This window comes from Schistocerca americana, chromosome 2 (genome assembly GCF_021461395.2).
Source record: "Schistocerca americana isolate TAMUIC-IGC-003095 chromosome 2, iqSchAmer2.1, whole genome shotgun sequence".
Taxonomy (NCBI): Eukaryota; Metazoa; Arthropoda; class Insecta; order Orthoptera; family Acrididae; genus Schistocerca; species Schistocerca americana.
In genome coordinates, this window is record NC_060120.1 from 801713919 (window position 1) to 801734317 (window position 20399).

General features: G+C 41.8%; 1 protein-coding gene across 1 annotated transcript in view; it reads left to right on the top strand.

Annotated features, from left to right (window-relative positions):
- The first annotated feature begins 10654 nt into the window (after positions 1–10654).
- LOC124595768 (glutathione S-transferase D5-like) overlaps positions 10655–20399 on the top strand; it is a 58181-nt gene continuing 48436 nt past the window's right edge. Inside the window, exon 1 of the mRNA XM_047134649.1 lies at positions 10655–10881. The gene's annotated coding sequence lies outside the window, so the exon portion shown is untranslated. The remainder of the gene's footprint in view (positions 10882–20399) is intronic.

Consider the following 20399-nt stretch of genomic DNA (forward strand, 5'->3'; position numbering starts at 1 on the left):
AACTAGGGGTGCATTACCCCTCCATGAAAAACACGATCAAACCATAACAACACCGCCTCCCAATTTTACAGTTGGCACTGCGCACACTGGCAGATGACGTTCACCTGGCATTCGCCATACCCACACCCTCTATCAGATCGCCACATTGTGTACCGTGATTCATCACTCCACACAACGTTTTTCCACTGTTCAATCGTACAATGTTTACGCTCCTTAGACCAAGCAAGGCGTCGTTTGGCATTTACCGGCGTGATGTGTAGCTTATGAGCAGCCGCTCGACCATGAAATCCAACTTTTCTCACCTCCCGCCCAACTGTCACAGTACTTGCAGTGGTTCCTAATGCAGTTTGGAATTCCTGTGTGATAGTCTGGATAGATGTCTGCCGATTACACATTACGACGCTCTTCAACTGTCTGCGGTCTCAGCAGAGGAGGTCGGTCTGTACGCTTTTGTGCTGTACGTGTCCCTTCACGTTTCCACTTCACTATCACATAGGAAGCAGTAGACCTAGGCACGTTTAGAAGTGTGGAAGTCTCGCGTACAGACGTATGACACAAGTGACACCCAATCACCTGCCCACGTTCGAAGTCGGTGAGTCCTGCCGAACGCCCCATTCTGCTGTCTCACGATGTCTAATGACTACTGAGGTTGCTGATATGGAGTACCTAGCAGTAAGTGGCAGCACAATGCACCTAAAACGTATGTTTTTGGGGGTGTCCGGATGCTTTTGATCACGTAGTGTACCATGGAGCTTCCGGGCATAGAGGCGGAGCGGTAGGGAAGCGTGGAGAGGATAGCATCTGCGTGCGGTCACTCCCGCTGGAGTTTCGAGTCCTCCCTCGGGCATGGGTGTGGGTGTTGTCCTTAGCATTAGGTTAGTTTAAGTAGTCTAGGGACCGATGACCTCAGCAGTTTGGCCCCTGAGGAATTCACACACATTTCAACATTTTTGATAGCATCTGCTGGTGCGTGGCATCAGGTAATGGGCAAACGAAGTTAGGGTTGCCAGATGGCTCGGTTTTGCGGGACAGTACCGGTATCTGATTTAAAAAAATGAACGTCCCAAAAATTGCTTTTGGGACGCCAGTTTATTCCCGGTTTTGTGATGCCAAGGAAATATTCTCAGACCGTCTATTTCTTCCTACATGCTGGAGTGGATTTGTGTTTTAACTGCCACTGTTAAGCAAAATAATGATTTTTGTTTCACTGTTGCATCTGCCGGCATCTTTCAAGGGCCTTTATTGCGCGTAACGCTTCTTTCTATTATTAACACTTGTCTTGGGATTCAGTTCAATTAACACGTTGCAGCTACGTGGTTCTCTGTCCCAGTCTTATTGTGCTTAGTTCATATTTGCATGTGTGTGAAGTGAACTCCAAATGCCAAAGCGAAAGTGTTCCTTTCAAGACATATATATAGAATAATGGAATAATGGTCTTGCATCAAACGAGGAAGACTAAACTATGGAGTGGAATGTGGAATATTTAAATCATATATTTCCATTTCACATGGAGGAAGGGCAGATATTACAGATCATTTAGGCAGTGAAATGCACAAATCAAACATGTGCTCTGCTAGCACATCAAAAAAGAAGTAGACAACTTTTTTAATTTCAAAGTCTTCAAAATAGTGCCAATCTGTAGCAGTAGCAGAATTAACAATGTGTTATCATACCGTTAAACATCACATGTCTATGAAATCTGTAGACTTTCCATCTAGGCTAAGCTCCAATCTTATTAACGATTCTGTCACAGCGAAGAGTGTGACATTGGGCAGAATAACACTTTTGAAAGCTGTTTTGGGACCTGAAAATGTCAAACAAAGCCGGCCGTGGTGCCCGAGCGGTTCTAGGCGCTTCAGTCCGGAACCGCGCGACTGATAAGGTTGCAGGTTCCGAATACTGCATCGGGCATCGATGTGTGTGTTGTCCTTAGCTTAATTAGGTTTAAGCAGTTCAAAGTTCCAGCGGACTGATGACCTCAGACGTTAAGCCCCATAGTGCTCAGAGCCATTTGAACCATGTGATTCGAAAAATCGTTTAGGAGTTGGCTCCCATGCTCACAATGCTCCCAAGAAAACCGCTGACGTTACGAGTGTTGACGTAGTAACCTTTATAATTAAACTCTAAAGAAGTTTTGTGAGTTTGTTGGCATAGAGTATCATGCATTGTTATCACATACAAAATCAAGGTGGTTATGTTTGTTTCTTGCTGTGGAGAGAGTACGGAGGTTGTATGATGCTCTTAAATCACTCTTCCTCTTAGAACAAAAGGCACCTAAATTTCTACAACCCCTTCCAGAAGTCGTTAACGGAAGTATATCTGTGGTTCCTACATAGTCAGTTGAGCGTGTTTTAGAGCAAATACTCGAACTTTAGAAAGCACACAGGAGTAGGTGCGACTTTGGGAAAATATACTAGCAGTATTGTAAAGAAGAAAGTTTTATTCCACTTAAAGTGACATCTCTCTTGGAGAACAGGGAGGTTGCATTGTTGTCTTTGTTATTGTGGTCTTCAGGCCTGAGACTGGTTTGATGCAGTTCTCCATGCTACTCTATCCTGTGCAACCTTCTTCATCTCCCAGTACCTACTGCAACCTACATCCTTCTGAATCTGCTTAGTGCATTCATCTCTTGGTCTCCCTCTACGATTTTTACCCTCCACGCTGTCCTCCAATACTAAATTGGTGATCCCTTGATGCCTCAGAATATGTCCTACCAACCGATCCCTTCTTCTAGTCAAGTTGTGCTACAATCTCCTCTTCTCCCCAATTCTTTTCAACATTATTATATTCTTCTTGAAGTCTGAGGGTATTTCGCCTGTCTCATACATGTTGCTCACCAAATGGCAGAGTTTTGTCAGGACTGGCTCTCCCAAGGCTGTCAGTAGCTCCAATGGAATGTTGTCTACTCCTGGGGCCTTGTTTCGACTCAGGTCTTTCAGTGCTCTGTCAAACTCTTCACGCAGTATCGTATCTCCCATTTAATTTTCATCCTCTTCCATTTCCGTAATATTGTCCTCAAGTACATCGCCCTTGTATAGACCCTCCACATACTCCTTCCACCTTTCTGCTTTCACTTCTTTGCTTAGAACTGGGTTTCCATCTGAGCTCTTGATATTCATACAAGTGACTCTCTTTTCTCCAAAGGTCTCTTTAATTTTCCTGTAGGCAGTATCTATATTACCCCTAGTGAGATAAGCCTCTACATCCTTCCATTTGTCCTCTAGCCATCCCTGCTTAGCCATTTTGCACTTCCTGTCGATCTCATTTTTGAGACATTTGTATTCCCTTTTGCCTGCTTCATTTACTGCCTTTTTATATTTTCTCCTTTCATCAATTAAATTCAATATTTCCTCTGTTACCCAAGTATTTCTACTAGCCCTCGTCTTTTTACCTATTTGATCCTCTGCTGCCTTCACTACTTCATCCCTCAGAGCTACCCATTCTTCTTCTACTGTATTTCTTTCCCCCATTCCTGTCAATTGTTCCCTTATGCTCTCCCTGAAACCCTGTACAACCTCTGGTTTAGTCAGTTTATCCAGGTCCCATCTCCTTAATTTCCCACCTTTTTGCAGTTGCTTCAGTTTTAATCTACAGTTCATAACGAATAGATTGTGCTCAGAGTCCACATCTGCCCCTGGAAATGTCTTACAATTTAAAACCTGGTTCCTAAATCTCTGTCTTACCATTATATAATCTATCTGATACCTTCTAATATATCCAGGATTCTTCCTTGTATACAACCTTCTTTTATGATTCTTGAACCAAGTGTTATCTATGGTTAAGTTATGGTCTGTGCAAAATTCTACCAGACGGCTTCCTCTGGTCTGATACCTTATTTATTTTACTAAATCAATTGATTACAGCAGTAATTTGCACAAATATATCACTTTTTAACGTTGAGACAAGTGTCAGAAATGTCCCAGTTTATGATTATCAAATTATGGCCGTTTTTACTTAATTTTAGAGAAACGTCCCAGTATACTAGCAACAGATTCTGGCAACCCCTTAATGAAGTCCACGTTGCCGATCTGTGTTGATTTTCCTACGGTACATGGTATTATACGTTCAAATCTAAGGCCGAAATAATAAATTTTAAAACCGATTTTAATCAATTGTTTTAGGAGAAATCTTACTTCACGTCTCGACGACGATGCGTCGACTGCTCCATAGCTGACACAATTTTGAGAAGATGTCAAGTACAATTTTTCTCAAAATTACAGCTGCCTAACGACAAGTTCTTTGAAACAGCTTGCAATAATTACCGTTTATTATGATTTGAACTGTATTATAAGTAAAAACGTAATACAAAACAAAATAAACTTCAAACACAAACCTCCTACTTCTGGTCCATAGAATTTTTAAAAATACGTGTAAGGATTGATTGTTAGTATTTTTGACGGTAGTTGAATGTAATCACTGTGCATAAATAGAAGTATAAGTAGAAAAGACTAATGCAAAAAACTGTTGTACAAATGGTCAGAATGTCATAATATTTCTCTCTGTCAACAGGCGTTATGAGTGTAAACCAACTCATTTGACATTACAATCATAAAGCAAACAAATGATCCTCTGCAAGTAACTCTAGGGAATGCTGACTGATAACAGTGAAAACCACTGATATCTCGACAGGTAACCATCTCCGTCATTCTAAGGTAGGGTGTCCATTTCATTTTCATTGAAAAAAGGGGACATTTAATATAAATTACAGAAAAACCTGGGACAATGAAGGAGAAAAACGGAACATAAATATTGTATTGACTAAATTTAATACACATACAAGTTTACCTTTACAACGTGCACTCAGATGATCCCAAATCACTTTTTACAATTATTCTGCCACACTATCACCGTACTTTTCAATTTTATGTACTTTACCAAGAAGTGCATTTTCGTTTGAAATTGCATCATAAAAGTCAATACACGATACACCATTAAAGTGTGTTTTGACAATGAGCAAGGCCCCTCACTGTTTCAACTTTCATTCTGTTTTTTTTTTCATTTGACCACAGAGTTCACTACCGAAAACACACGTTCCACAGCAGCATTTGACAAAGGAAATGCCAGACAAAACTCCACCAAATGAATCATGTTTTTCATGTTAATGTTTTTACTTTCGAAATAAGCAAATATTTTACACCACGTTGCACTAACACTTTCTTTGTCTCCTTCTTCACTTTTTATGAAGTTCTGTGTACATAGAAATTCATTGAACAGTTCGTCTTCATCAACAGGAAAATTTGGTACAATACTTTTAAGAAAAACAAAACAGTCCTGAATATCCTTCCACTGTAGCTGCTCCTTTTCATTCTTAACCCAGTCAAATGCTTTGAAAGGTGTGAGAAATGGTAAACACCATTCTTTAATATACTAAATGCAAGAGTCATAGAAGATGTCAGCATAAATATGAAATTGTCATACAGTAATTTCACCCTCTTCTTCCAGCTTTCTTAGAGTCTCATGTACAAAGGATGTGAGAAATCTTTCAGATTTTCTACATTGTAATTTGCCCAATAATTCGTTTATTTCTTGATAAACTTCCACTATTGCGATTTCTTGTTTCTCAATACATTTAATTGTTGTGGAGAAAGGTTTTAGCTGGCTAACAAGAACCTGTAGAAGAACAATAGACACAGAGTTATCAAAGAGTTGTCTAAGGATAACAGGACACTTATCAAGGGAAATGAAATATGATTTCAAAGCCGGAAATATCTCTACAATTCTTTCCAATGCTGGTAGCAGAGATAGCCACCTTGTCTTGCTGTGCCCAAGTACAGTTTTGTATTCAGTTTCAGTAAACTTATAGAATGACTTCAGAGATTCAACTCTTACTGTATATACGTGAAAATGCTGGTAGATTTTGTTTACAATTAATTGGTAGCCGATGGGTAGGCAATCTGAGCCAGTTTGTAAGGAATTGTGCACCACATGTGCTGGACAATCAACACCTAGTATATTACTCACTGTGTTCTGCTGCAGTTTATAGAACAAATTGTTTTTTCCTTTCCTCTGCTTATCACCAAAATTGGTGTTAGTGTTGTCTGAAGAAACTGCAATCTCCTTTCCCTCAAGATCATATTTCTTTAAAACCTCCAGCACATAATCCTGAAGTAAATCTGAAGTTTCTCCATCTAAATTGACCAATTCGAGCACTTTCACCTTGATGCCATTTTCAGGGTGAAAATACCTGATAAGGAGAGGAACCAACTTCAAATCCAGATGATTCGATGTATCAGACAGGAATCGAGCACTTTTCAGTTCATTTAAAGCCTGCTGAGCTGCATATGGTGCAATAACATTTGAAATGATTGCATTACATTTTGTGTGTCCACATGTGAATTTAGGATTGAAAAGTTTTCTAACAACTGGTGTAGTACAGTCCATTGACTTAAAGCTATGGTTATGCATTGCACTGTGGTATGCAAATGTAGCTTCTTGTGCTGCCAACTGCCTATCCATTTCTATTACTGATTTTAAGTTTATATAGGAGTCACTCACGCATTTATTTGCTCTTCTCGTTTGATCACTCATGCGATGCTTCTTCGTCTTAATGCGATTCACAATGTCAGACCTTCCACCATGACCAATAGCAAATTTTGATCTGCACAACATACATTCTACAGTTTCTCCACTACCAGCGATAAAAGGAAACTCGCTTTTTATATCACTGTTAAAACTACACTTTCGTTTTGGCATAATGAAACAGTGATTGCACAGTGCAAAACATTAACAGAGTGGTGATGAAAGCCAGAGAGCAAGTATCAGTGGTGTAGACTATCTCTGGACGGAAAGGACGGATTCATTGGCTCGATTTAGAAGACAAGAATCTTCGTTGTTATTCGTAACCTATAGGGCGTTTAAAATTACTTGCAATTTTTGACAGTTCGGTACATGTTTGGGGTATGCTGAAAGTCATCACACGCTTCCTAGCGTAAATAATTGCGCAGTTAATACCAAGTAGCGTAAAATACTCTAGCCAAGCGGAATCATAAAAAAACGGGACGTTTGAGCGTCCCCAAAAAAACTTTCGGGACATTTCGGTAAAAAACGGGACTGTCCCGGGAAAAACGGGACGAATGGACACCCTATTCTAAGGTCTTCTCCAATTCGTGCTTTGAAAATGAGAGACATTTTCTTGTGGGAATTTTTGAAGAATTTCTCCGAACGCATACTCGCATGTTGTTAGAGCAACAAGACGCTGAGAAAGGCTTTTGTCCTTGGACAAGATGTTGATTATTACAGTCCGCATACTACATGGGATATCACATTATAGTCAATAAAGGCTAGGAAGTTCTCCTTTACTACATATGCAACTAATATGTTGACAAACACATTTTGAAACAATGAGTCTTTAAAACCAAGAAATATTATTACTTTACTTTGTTCCAAAGTCTACATCGCAATACCATAGTCTCTGAGATCTGAGTCTGTGTCCGAACCATCTGACTATAAATTTACGATGATAGGGTAAAAACCTATATCCATCTTCACCTCGCTATCAAAGCCTTTTCCTGAAGCTTTCCAACACGCTGCACAGACTGAGCGCCCGCTGAAGGGGGTGTGCCGTCTATTGCTTCAAGCAGAAGAGATTCAGTTTCTACTTTCTTGAATCATTTACTTTTAATCTTTGCCCAAATGAATTCCATGGGATTATACTGACACTGATATGTGGGTAAACGCAAAACTGTGTGTCCACATTCACGTGCAAGAAAATCAAGTCTGTACTTTCTGTCGTGTAACTTACATAAATTAACGAGCTGCAGGAATGCGGTACGAGTCTGCTTTATTCTGTGCGAAGTATTTTTATTTTTAAGCCAGAGCAAGATATCAGCTTTCATGATGTTTGTACCTCGTGTTTTATCGGTAACAGCTGTATGATAACTAGCGTGGTACATTATGATGACCGACTTCGAAGCAAGGAATGGCAAGATTTGTTCGGTGAACCGTTTCACGAAACTGACAACGTACATTTCCGAAGCGTAGTCACTGCGGTTTTTCTTACACCTAAATACAAGATTACTCTCAGGAACAAAACTAAAAGAAGAGTCGGCATGCAGAACAATCATCCAAGAACCTATTCCTACGGGAAATTTAAAACCACCCTTAGCATCATTCACTTTCTACCATGTCTAACTGGAATGATACTTGAAACGTCCCCTTAGAACAATTATACATGACTGTGCTTAAACTGACACACAATATTTTTTAGCGCAACGCAATCTGACTTTCAATAATCCCTACAAAAGAATGGCCCTGACTAACACTAACCTATACCTTTCACAAATCACTTACCTCACAAAAATCTTCGTTACTTTACTCGAACTACTGCAATACAGCGAGCGCCACTACTGCCAGCTAAATAAAAGATTCAAACTACTGAAGGCACTAACTACTGATAGGTATAGTTAGCAAATGAAAGATTTTGATAAAGAACAAACAATGTATTTACTTTAATAGTCATAATATATATAGCAGTTCATGACATCAAGTCTTACAAATATCAAAACTCCGCCATTTCTCTCCCCACATACACCACTGCTGGCGGCTCACCTCCAACTGCGCAACGCTACGCGCTGTTAACATCCAGCTGCCCAACACTACAATGGCAGACAACAATGCAAACTAGCCACAGACTGCACACAGCACAGCCAGTGATTTTCATAGAGAGCGCTACGTGGCGTTACCAATATTAAAACCTAAACAGCCTACATACATAGCCCCCACGCTCCCCACAAAAAATTTTACAAATTGTTTTGGGCACTGGCCAATACAGATTTGAAAAAATTTTTCATAATTACAGTAAGAAAGATATCAAATGCACACACTTATTATTGCAATGTTGGTCAAAAGCTAAAATTTTCTCACAGTCCATGAAGACAGTCCTGATCATTCATCACAGTAAAACTGCCGTTTCTTTTCTCAAAGTCTGAGCAGTAAAAGACAATGCACACGGAAGTAGTGGATTTCCATGCAGTCTTGAAGAAGTAGTGTTGTCCTTCCAATGGAAAGACAGTGCTGACTCTTGACATGCTGACAGGTAATGGGCCACAACAGAGCAAACCCACAGCAGAGTCATTCGACGTTTTGAAGGATATTGGTAGGTAGGTCATCATAGAGCAGACCCACTGTAGTCCTGGTAGAGATTACGGTATTGGTGGGCCACCAGAGGCGCAGACCCACTGCAGTCCTTGTAGAAATAATGGTATTGGTGGGTCATCAAAGATGCAGACCCACTGTAGTCCTTGTAGAGATGGCCAGCAGCCATCTGCTGCGACTGTGCAGGTGCACAATCACCATCGAAGAGTCTTGCGGACAATATAGCAAGTCCATGAACCACCACTACTGCCAGCTAAATAAAAGATTCAAACTACTAAAGGCACTAACTACTGATAGGTATAGTTAGCAAATGAAAGATTTTGATAAAGAACAAACAATGTATTTACCTTAACAGTCATAATATATATAGCAGTTCATGACATCCAGTCTTACAAATTTCAAAACTCCGCCATTTCTCTCCCCACATCCACCACTGCTGGCGGCTCACCTCCAACTGCGCAACGCTACGCGCTGTTAACATCCAGCTGCCCAACACTACAATGGCAGACAACAATGTAAACTAGCCACAGACCGCACACAGCACAGCCAGTAATTTTCAAAGAGAGCGCTACGTGGCGTTACCAATATAAAAACCTAAACAGCCTACTTACATACTGAGCACCCCTCGTTTCAGCATGGTAATTCACTGTTGTTGTACCTCCTCTTCTTCTATCGTGCATTTTTATAAGGGATGTGGTTCGTTCTTCACCTATGACACTTCTTTCAACTAAAAATTCTCTTCATAACACATTTGAAACCAATACCTTCCATAATTCTTACACTGACGAAGCTCTACCTTTGAAGCCAATATTATCATGAATAATTAGAACTAGTTTTTGTGATGTTGGGTATTAACCATCGTTGTCAAAACCATTCATTAGTGTTACAGGTTTCTTGCGATTTCGATGCTTTCCAGGAGACACCAAACGAACTTTTGCTACGGTTTATACAGCTCTGACACTTTCGTTTACAGTTCTTCCTACAGTACCCTTGCGGACACCACATGCTTCTGCAGTCCGTTCTTGTGCCTTCAAATGTCAAATCCTTTTAAATCCATGTTTGAAAAAGTTATAAATGCGGTAAATAATCCGCAACGTCAACTTGTGAAGCACTTCATGCATATTGCCGTCACCTGACTTTTTCCTTTAATGGCACTAAAACATTTACAGACGCACATTTTCAGCTATATTGCTACAAGGGGGAAAAAAGACGACAAAGTGTTGAATGAATAATTCGGTTGTCGCGGAATACGACAAACAGTGCAGCATGCAGGAGACAGATTCTCGCCTTCTCGCTGTTAACTCCCTGCTAGCCGCTCGGGAAGAGAGTGAATCTTATTGGCTGCGAGTGGTTAACGTGCCCGCCCTCCTATATGACGCGGGTTTTAATTCGTAACCATCGCTCATGCGCTAAAACTGGTACGATAACGTCACAGTCAAAATAAACACTGCGCGACAAATACGTACCAACATGCTCTATCCCTTGTGGGCTCAATTATTGTTTCCACATTATTAGTTTCGTAACTATTCCGATGGTATTTTGCCTAACAAGAAAGTTTGACCGACGAGCTAATAGATGTTTGCACGAAAAAAATAACAAAATTCTTGAGCGATAACATTCATTCTTTTGGTTTGTTATGTTCCACACTGCACTGAGTTGCGCAGCCGACGACTCGGCAGCAGCGCACGTGCCCCTGGCCTTGGACACGAGGAACGATCTAAGCGTATGACTTAGCAGTCCGTCCGCGGCGTTGCAGGCCACAGCACGGTTCGTAGCGTCTGCATACAGGTACGATTCACCACGATGTTGTGTGTTCTTTTGTCTGTGACATCACGTAACATAACAGAAGGTGATAAAGTTAGTAGAGGTACAACTATTATTTGTTTGTTTGCAAAAAACGAAACTGTTATTTAGTATGCTGTAATGCTGGGTATTTTTAACAAAGACGCGTTTTGACTTTCATTTAAACAGCGTTTTGCGCAATCATTCTAGAATATTATACAATGTTTCTCGTTTTGCAAAACACTTTTAGGCATAAGACATTAACATGCATCCTTTCTCATAAAACCAACCATTTGACTTTCCTTCCTCTTGTCTCACCCACTTCACAATGTTTTCACATTGGAAGCGCGCTGTTAGCACGTATCATGTCACGTTCCCACGTTTCCCGTATATTTTTGATGAAATTGATAGTTTCTGTTTCCAAGAACTTAGTCCATGTGTAATGATAACTTCACACTTCCAATAACGGCAGAGCCGGTCCGAGAACATTTTTCCATACAAGTGATTTATCGTTTTGGCGCCTCACCTCTCCTCTTTTTATCTCGCACACTTTCCCCCACGGAAGATATCGCTACTAATTGTGAAACGCAATGTATACAAAGCTTACACTTGGACACGCCCCTCTAAGCTTGGCACCCCAGGCCCAGCGCCCCAGGACCTGGCAGAAGTGTTCCCTTGGTGTTAAAGAAACATAATACGAGGGATATTCAGAAGGGAACGTTTTGGCATTAAAAAAAACTAAGTACAAGAAATACATTTTATAATATACATCTGAAAGAGGGACTGACATACTACTTCTCCACATAGTCACCAAACACATTGAGGCACTTATAGCGGTGGACAAGCTTTGAAAGACCTTCGTCATAAAATTCTGCCGACTGAGACAGGGGCGGTGGGAAGGGGGGGGGGCTATGGGTGCTACAGCGTCCCCCCACCCCCACCCTATGGAGTATCATATTACAATGGATAAAATTACTTCAAAAATCATCGAATATATTGCTCCCACAGATTCAGTAAATTTTTTTTAATAATTATGTAGCAGTATAGGTTACAATGTGTTTCAAACACATTTTAACAAAAGAATAAAAGTGGAAAATAGCTTACTATCTAAACCAATAAATATCATTTAGCTTATAATAGGCGTATTATTATTTATTAAAACACATTTTTTACCCTGAACTCCAAAACAGTTACCATAAACTACTTTAAGCAACACTAAATTTTACCAATTTGTCGCTAGAGGACCCAAACTCTCATTTGTTAAGCGATATTCCATTCCCCCAAACCCCCCCCACCCCCGGCCCATAGATGGGCCCCTTGACCGACGTTTAGAATCGCCTCTGGCCTGAGACTTCAGCCAGTGAGTCACGCCCGCCTGGAGTTCCGCGTCGTCACAAAAGCGCTGCGTTGCAAGCCACTTCTTCATCTTAGGAAACAAGTCGCTTGGTGCAAGATCGGGGCTGTAGGGCGGATGAGGGGAAAATTTTCCATTTGAATGAATTAAGGAGTTATTTAGTGCGGTCTGCCGTGTGAGGTCGGGCATTGTCGTGCAAAAGCAAAATTCTGGACTTCAGCTTTCCTCGGCATTTGTTTTGAACTGCTCTTCTAAGGCCGTGCAAATTTTGACAGTACTGGGCAGAATTTATGGTTGCTCTATGTTCGAGAAAATCAATAAGAAGCTCACCTTGCCTATCCCAAAACACTGTCGCTATGAACTTCTTTGTTGACAAGGTTTGCAAAAATTTTCTTGGTTTTTGGGGGGACCTTGTATGGCCCCACTCCATGGACTGTGATTTTGTCTCTCAATTGACATGTTCCACTCAAGTCTCGTCACTGGTTATGATTCGATCCAGTAATGAATCACCATGTTGCCCCCTTTTGCTGTTATTTATGGTGCTCTGTAAGCATTATGGGCACCCATCGTGAATAAAATTTGTGGTAGCCTAGCTTTTGAGTGACAATTTCAAACAACAAAGTCCGTGAGACTTGTGGAAAGAAAGCGAAAGCTCTACTATTGTGAAGCGGCGGTTTTCAGGAATCGTTTCATCAACTTTAGCAACAAGATCGTCGGTCACAATGCTCGGGCGTCCACTCTTCTCATGATCATGAACGTTGGCTCGGCCATTTTTAAACCGAATGCACCATTTCCTGACGGAACATTCACTCATTACGTTGTTTCCATACAATTAACAATAAATTTCTATAGGTTTTAGGTTTTTGCTGACAAAAACCGTATCACAGACCGCACCTCACAACTGGCGGGATTTTAGATTGGAATGCACGTTTCAAATTCGTATATCGAAAAAGCCAGACGCGCAGAGTCGTTCCCGCTGTCTCGAATGGATGCCGACTGAGTTGCCGAGCACTAACATAACAAAATATACGCAATCGGCGCGCGGCTAGCGGCGTCAGACGGAAACGTTCCCTACTTTCTGAATAGCCCTCGTACTCCAACTCGTTAAACTTTCTTACCCAGGCTACATTTTTTTCAGTACTAGCAAATGGCGTATCATAATCTTGGATGTCATTTCGTTGTGAAGACGGCAAAGCTTTTGCAAAATCGATCGTTAAGGCACGTGATACCGCACGTGCCATTTTGTGAAACCAAACAGTCCTCCACAGAGCGCTACTTTTAGCTAATGTTGACTAAGTGTTGCTAACTTAGTAGAGTTTCCACTAAAACTGGTGGTTTCTACCCTCCTTTCAGTGGCGAACTATTGATTCTAGTGGCTGGTGGGTTTTATACCGGTTTGGTAATTAAATTTCAGTTACTGAAAATGCCATCTCTCAAATACTAAGCTATTTATATGATTCGAAATATGTTATTTCTACTTTATTTGGTTTCAGGGGTACTTAACTTTTCCTGCGAACATAAAACTGATGATTTACAATATGACATGTGTGGTGTCACCGCCAGACACCACACTTGCTAGATGGTAGCCTTTAAATCGGCCGCGGTCCGTTAGTATACGTCGGACCCGCGTGTCGCCACTGTCAGTGATTGCAGACCGAGCGCCGCCACACGGCAGGTCTAGAGAGACTTCCTAGCACTCGCCCAGTTGTACAGCCGACTTTGCTAGCGATGGTTCACTGACAAATTACGCTCTCATTTGCCGAGACGATAGTTAGCATAGCCTTCAGCTACGTCATTTGCTACGACCTAGCAAGGCGCCATTATCATTTGCTATTTATCTTGTGATTGCATGTACCGTCAGACCGATGTTCACCACTTATGGATTAAAGTTAAGTATTCCAACAGATACGTACTATTTTTGCTAGTCTCATATCCCTGACCTGTTCCAGGCCTCACGTCATCCTGCGTGAGCTTAAAGGCGTGCCTTTCGGCTTCCTCTCCTAGTGACTTGGCTGTCTTGCCAAGTCACAACAACATGAAACGATCAGTCACACTCTATAGACTACATGCGGGGATTCCCCATAGAATGGACAGTATTTAGTAGCACCTAGTTATAGTTCATTTCACGAGCGAAGGCGGCTTGCGCAGGTACAGGGAGTTCAGCAACCGGTTTCAAACACTGGATGGTCACCTATTTCAATGTCGCTTCGAATAACCACTGAATGCTTCTTGGCTCACGCAGGGTGCGTCACGTCAGTTACGCAGAAAAAGTACCTCGATTCGTCGTTCGTGGTGTACAATATACAATTGTGATTATTTCACCACTTCATATGTGTATAACTGCTGAAACCCCAATACACGCGAAAGTGTCGGAATTCTAGGCTTCAGGACTCATATTTAAAAGATTGGCTTCAAGTTGTTGAAAATACTATGGGTCAGGGAGCGAAGTACAAATTTTGTGGCATAGTTTTAACGAGTCACTATGGAGATTTGAAGTCTTATGGGATGCCAAAGAAGCATCTACAAAATAAAAAGGTAAGCAACATTTTTTTAATTGATTAGTCATTCACTGATCGGTTTTACATCTTCTACCACTCATGACTAAGTACATTGTTGCAGGTTAGAACTATGCAGCCTAGAATTACTTTTGAATCAGAGCCACTGGGAATAAACAAATAAGGAAGGAGCAAGACTTGCATTATTCACAGCCATGCATACCGGTATACGTGTAGTCGACCATTTGGGAGAGATAATCACAGTCATGAAAAAGATATCGAAAAAGTTCAGCTGCACCGAACTTAATGCACCTCAGTTATAAAAGAACGTGTTAGCGCCGAATTTCACTGACAATCTAAAACAAGATTGCAAAGATTAACCACTTAGCTTATTAATTGATGAATCTACTGATATTGCTGTATATACAGGGTGTTACAAAAAGCTACGGCCAAACTTTGAGGAAACGTTCCTCACACACAAATAAAGAAAAGATGTTATGCGGACATGTGTCCGGAAACGCTTAATTTCCATGTTAGAGCTCATTTTAGTTTCGTCAGTATGTACTGTACTTCCTCGATTCACCGCCAGTTGGCCCAATTGAAGGAAGGTAATGTTGACTTCGGTGCTTGTGTTGACATGCGACTCATTGCTCTATAGTACTAGCATCAAGCACATCAGTACGTAGCATCAACAGGTTAATGTTCATCACGAACGTGGTTTTGCAGTCAGTGCGATGTTTACAAATGCGGAGTTGGCAGATGCCCATTTGATGTATGGATTAGCACGGGGCAATAGCCGTGGCGCGGTACGTTTGTATAGAGACAGATTTCCAGAACGAAGGTGTCCCGGCAGGAAGACGTTCGAAGCAATTGATCGGCGTCTTAGGGAGCACGGAACATTCTAGCCTATTACTGGGGAAGACCTAGAACGACGAGAACACCTGCAATGGACGAGGCAATTCTTCGTGCAGTTGACGATAACCCTAATGTGAGCGTCAGAGAAGTTGCTGCTGTACAAGGTAACGTTGACCACGTCACTGTATGGAGAGTGCTACGGGAGAACCAGTTGTTTCCGTACCATGTACAGCGTGTGCAGGCACTATCAGCAGCTGATTGGCCTCCACGGGTACACTTCTGCGAATGGTTCATCGAACAATGTGTCAATCCTCATTTCAGTGCAAATGTTCTCTTTACGGATGAGGATACTGTACCTGTGCTGCTAGAACATGTACCTTTACAAGTACGACACAACATGTGGTTCATGCACGATGGAGCTCCTGCACATTTCAGTCGAAGTGTTCGTACGCTTCTCAACAACAGATTCGGTGACCGATGGATTGCTAGAGGCGGACCAATTCCATGGCCTCCACGCTCTCCTGACCTCAACCCTCTTGACTTTCATTTATGGGGGCATTTGAAAGCTCTTGTCTTCGCAACCCCGGTACCAAATGTAGAGACTCTTCGTGCTCGTATTGTGGACGGCTGTGATACAATACGCCATTCTCCAGGGCTATATCAGCGCATCAGGGATTCCATGCGACGGAGGGTGGATGCATGTATCCTCGCTAACGAAGGACATTTTGAACATTTCCTGTAACAAAGTGTTTGAAGTCACGCTGGTATGTTCTGTTGCTGTGTGTTTCCATTCCATGATTAATGTGATTTGAAGAGAAGTAATAAAATGAGCTCTAACATGGAAATTAAGCGTTTCCGGACCCATGTCCACATAACATATTTTCTTTCTTTGTGTGTGAGGAATGTTTCCTGAAAGTTTGGCCGTACCTTTTTGTAACACCCTGTAAATACTTGCAATTGATTATAGTTTATTACAGTAAATTACAAAAAAATAGCGTCTACATACCTTGACCTTGCTGAACAGCACGAGAGTTATGCTGAAGCAATAGTCTCTGCTATAAAGAAGACACTTCAACGATTCGCTTTGCTACTTGAAAATTTAATGGGCATTGATACAGCAATGCCTCTGTCATGGTTGAAGTAAATAATGGAGTATTTACGAAACCGAAAGAAGAGGTACCACACTTGATTTTAGTACGCTGCTTGTGCCATTCCTTGCAACTGGCTGTTTCAGCTGCTGCAAAAGATTTTTAGAGAAATTTGGAATTTTTAACTGAAGAGACGTAAGATTAGTTTAGTCGCTCCTCTTCAGACAGTCTCTTTATAAGGAGCTATACAAAACCATCAACGATGGACAGAAACCGTTAAAAATAGTTCAAGCGTGCCAGAGAAGGTGGGTTATCAGTAGGATCCGCTGTATTAAAAATATACACACACCTGTCTGAGCTAAAAACACATTTTTCCGTAGCTAAAGTGCGGGAAAGGTGTCACATGGCAGAGTTATTGCACGCTGTGCATGCGAACGAGGATAATTACTCATATATGTCATTTTTATACCCAATATTAATTGAAATAAATAGAGTAATATAATGTTTTGAGTTGAAAGATACAGATCACACTGAACTCTTTGATGAGTTGACCAACCTGATAGATATGATTGTCAGCAAAGTTACGGTACCTGCAAATACAGTTAATATTTTTACTCAAAGTGTTCGTGATTTCGTCGATCGAAGATGTTATCTGGGATTCCGCTTTGAAAAGCAGTTGCTTTGAAATGAGAGGAAAAGGATTACAACAGGAAGCGAAGAAATGTTGCGTAATCGGTGCATAACATTTATAGTAAGTCTGATCGAAGAAATTAAAAGCAGGTTACCAGAAAATTTGACGTTGTTGAAAAACAAGCACTTAATCACAATAAAGAAACTGTCTCTGATATAATGGCTCAGTTCAATAAAAGTGTACAATTTATAGCAAGAATTGATGATAAGTGGCGACAAATTCATTTGTTGAGCTGGAACGCAACCAAACTCACAAATAATTTGGGAATGAAGTATTGCATTTCAAAGATGCACAAGGGGAATCCAGATTTCAGGAATTAGCGACTTTTGCGATAACTCTTCTGATACTGCCTCATTCCAATGCCGATGTTGAGATACTAGTTAGCAGTATGAATGTAATAAAAAAACAACCAGAGGAATAGAATGAAGTTAAATCTTTTAACTGCTATATTAAGAATGCGCTGTTGTTTTGGGTTGGAAGGAAAATTCATGCTACGAATATGAAATTCCAATAAACGTTGTAAGACAAATCAGTACAAAAGAATCGTATCAATCTGAAACCAGCGATGATGATGATGCGGACAAAAATGATTGATCTGAGGAATTAGCTGTTGTTACAGAACTTTTTGTATTTTCCTGACCTTGACTTTCTGATGTATTTATTGTATGTTCATTTAATGATTGTGAATATTTCATTACTTAATAATAAAGGAAACTAATTCCTAATTATTTTCTGTCATAATTATTTTTAAAAAATTTAGTGCTAATTTTTGTTAGTGGTTTTCTGGTGGTTTTTGCACTTGAAAGTGGTAGGGAGTTCACTTTAACTCATGGCAACGCTAGCTTAAGAAGTCTGCATCAGGAGTTTGATCCCGCTACAAGCACAATGCGCCTCATAGCCAACTTGACAGCAATATTTCGAAGAAATCAATAAAAGATGAAAGGAGACTCCAATGTAGGGAGAGGCTGCAGCTTGAAAATGCAAGGTTTGAATAAACCAGTGTCAGAGCCGAGATCATTAATCTAAACTCACGAGGTGACTTTTCTGTAACGTATACTACGAGGTGTGGTCTCTGAGACCCTTATCTTTAAACCAAGATTTAAGGTGTAAATCATTTGAAAATTTAATTTAATTTATATAACACTTACGGTTACAACTACACTCCTGGAAATGGAAAAAAGAACACACTGACACCGGTGTGTCAGACCCACCATACTTGCTCCGGACACTGCGAGAGGGCTGTACAAGCAATGATCACACGCACGGCACAGCGGACACACCAGGAACCGCGGTGTTGGCCGTCGAATGGCGCTAGCTGCGCAGCATTTGTGCACCGCCGCCGTCAGTGTCAGCCAGTTTGCCGTGGCATACGGAGCTCCATCGCAGTCTTTAACACTGGTAGCATGCCGCGACAGCGTGGACGTGAACCGTATGTGCAGTTGACGGACTTTGAGCGAGGGCGTATAGTGGGCATGCGGGAGGCCGGGCGGACGTACCGCCGAATTGCTCAACACGTGGGGCGTGAGGTCTCCACAGTACATCGATGTTGTCGCCAGTGTTCGGCGGAAGGTGCACGTGCCCGTCGACCTGGGACCGGACCGCAGCGACGCACGGATGCACGCCAAGACCGTAGGATCCTACGCAGTGCCGTAGGGGACCGCACCGCCACTTCCCAGCAAATTAGGGACACTGTTGCTCCTGGGGTATCGGCGAGGACCATTCGCAACCGTCTCCATGAAGCTGGGCTACGGTCCCGCACACCGTTAGGCCGTCTTCCGCTCACGCCCCAACATCGTGCAGCCCGCCTCCAGTGGTGTCGCGACAGGCGTGAATGGAGGGACGAAAGGAGACGTGTCGTCTTCAGCGATGAGAGTCGCTTCTGCCTTGGTGCCAATGATGGTCGTATGCGTGTTTGGCGCCGTGCAGGTGAGCGCCACAATCAGGACTGCATACGACCGAGGCACACAGGGCCAACACCCGGCATCATGGTGTAGGGAGCGATCTCCTACACTGGCCGTACACCACTGGTGATCGTCGAGGGGACACTGAATAGTGCACGGTACATCCAAACCGTCATCGAACCCATCGTTCTACCATTCCTAGACCGGCAAGGGAACTTGCTGTTCCAACAGGACAATGCACTTCCGCATGTATCCCGTGCCACCCAACGTGCTCTAGAAGGTGTAAGTCAACTACCCTGGCCAGCAAGATCTCCGGATCTGTCCCCCATTGAGCATGTTTGGGACTGGATGAAGCGTCGTCTCACGCGGTCTGCACGTCCAGCACGAACGCTGGTCCAACTGAGGCGCCAGGTGGAAATGGCATGGCAAGCCGTTCCACAGGACTACATCCAGCATCTCTACGATCGTCTCCATGGGAGAATAGCAGCCGGCATTGCTGCGAAAGGTGGATATACACTGTACTAGTGCCGACATTGTGCATGCTCTGTTGCCTGTGTCTATGTGCCTGTGGTCCTGTCAGTGTGATCATGTGATGTATCTGACCCCAGGAATGTGTCAATAAGGTTTCCCATTCCTGGGACAATGAATTCACGGTGTTCTTATTTCAATTTCCAGGAGTGTATATAAGTGTTATTTAAATACTCCTTGTTGATTTTATTGCACTACATAAAGCCAACAGTATTTTATTTTTGTATCAAGCAAAAATAGCATACTTTTGTGAAGCTTTTTCGCTAGTACAGAAAACGAACTGTTAGAGACCTGAATTTTACGTTCTAAGAAATTATGGTATCTCTGTAGGAAGGAAATTTTCGCTTAAAACTAATTTCTGGATTTTAAACTTGCATATAAAAACTGAGCTCGGAAGCCATAAAAAGAAAGGCTGCAAAATTAATATTCAGTACTGAGATCTACATCTCTCTTTACCACCACTCAGAACACATTTAATTTTAACTAACACAAAGTATTTTTTTGTAGAAACAGAGACATCCTCACCACCATTGTCCTTAAGTTCTTCCTCTGAATGGTCTTGTTGTTTTCTCTAGCAGAATTGTGATCACTGGCTGTTGAAAAATCGTTGTC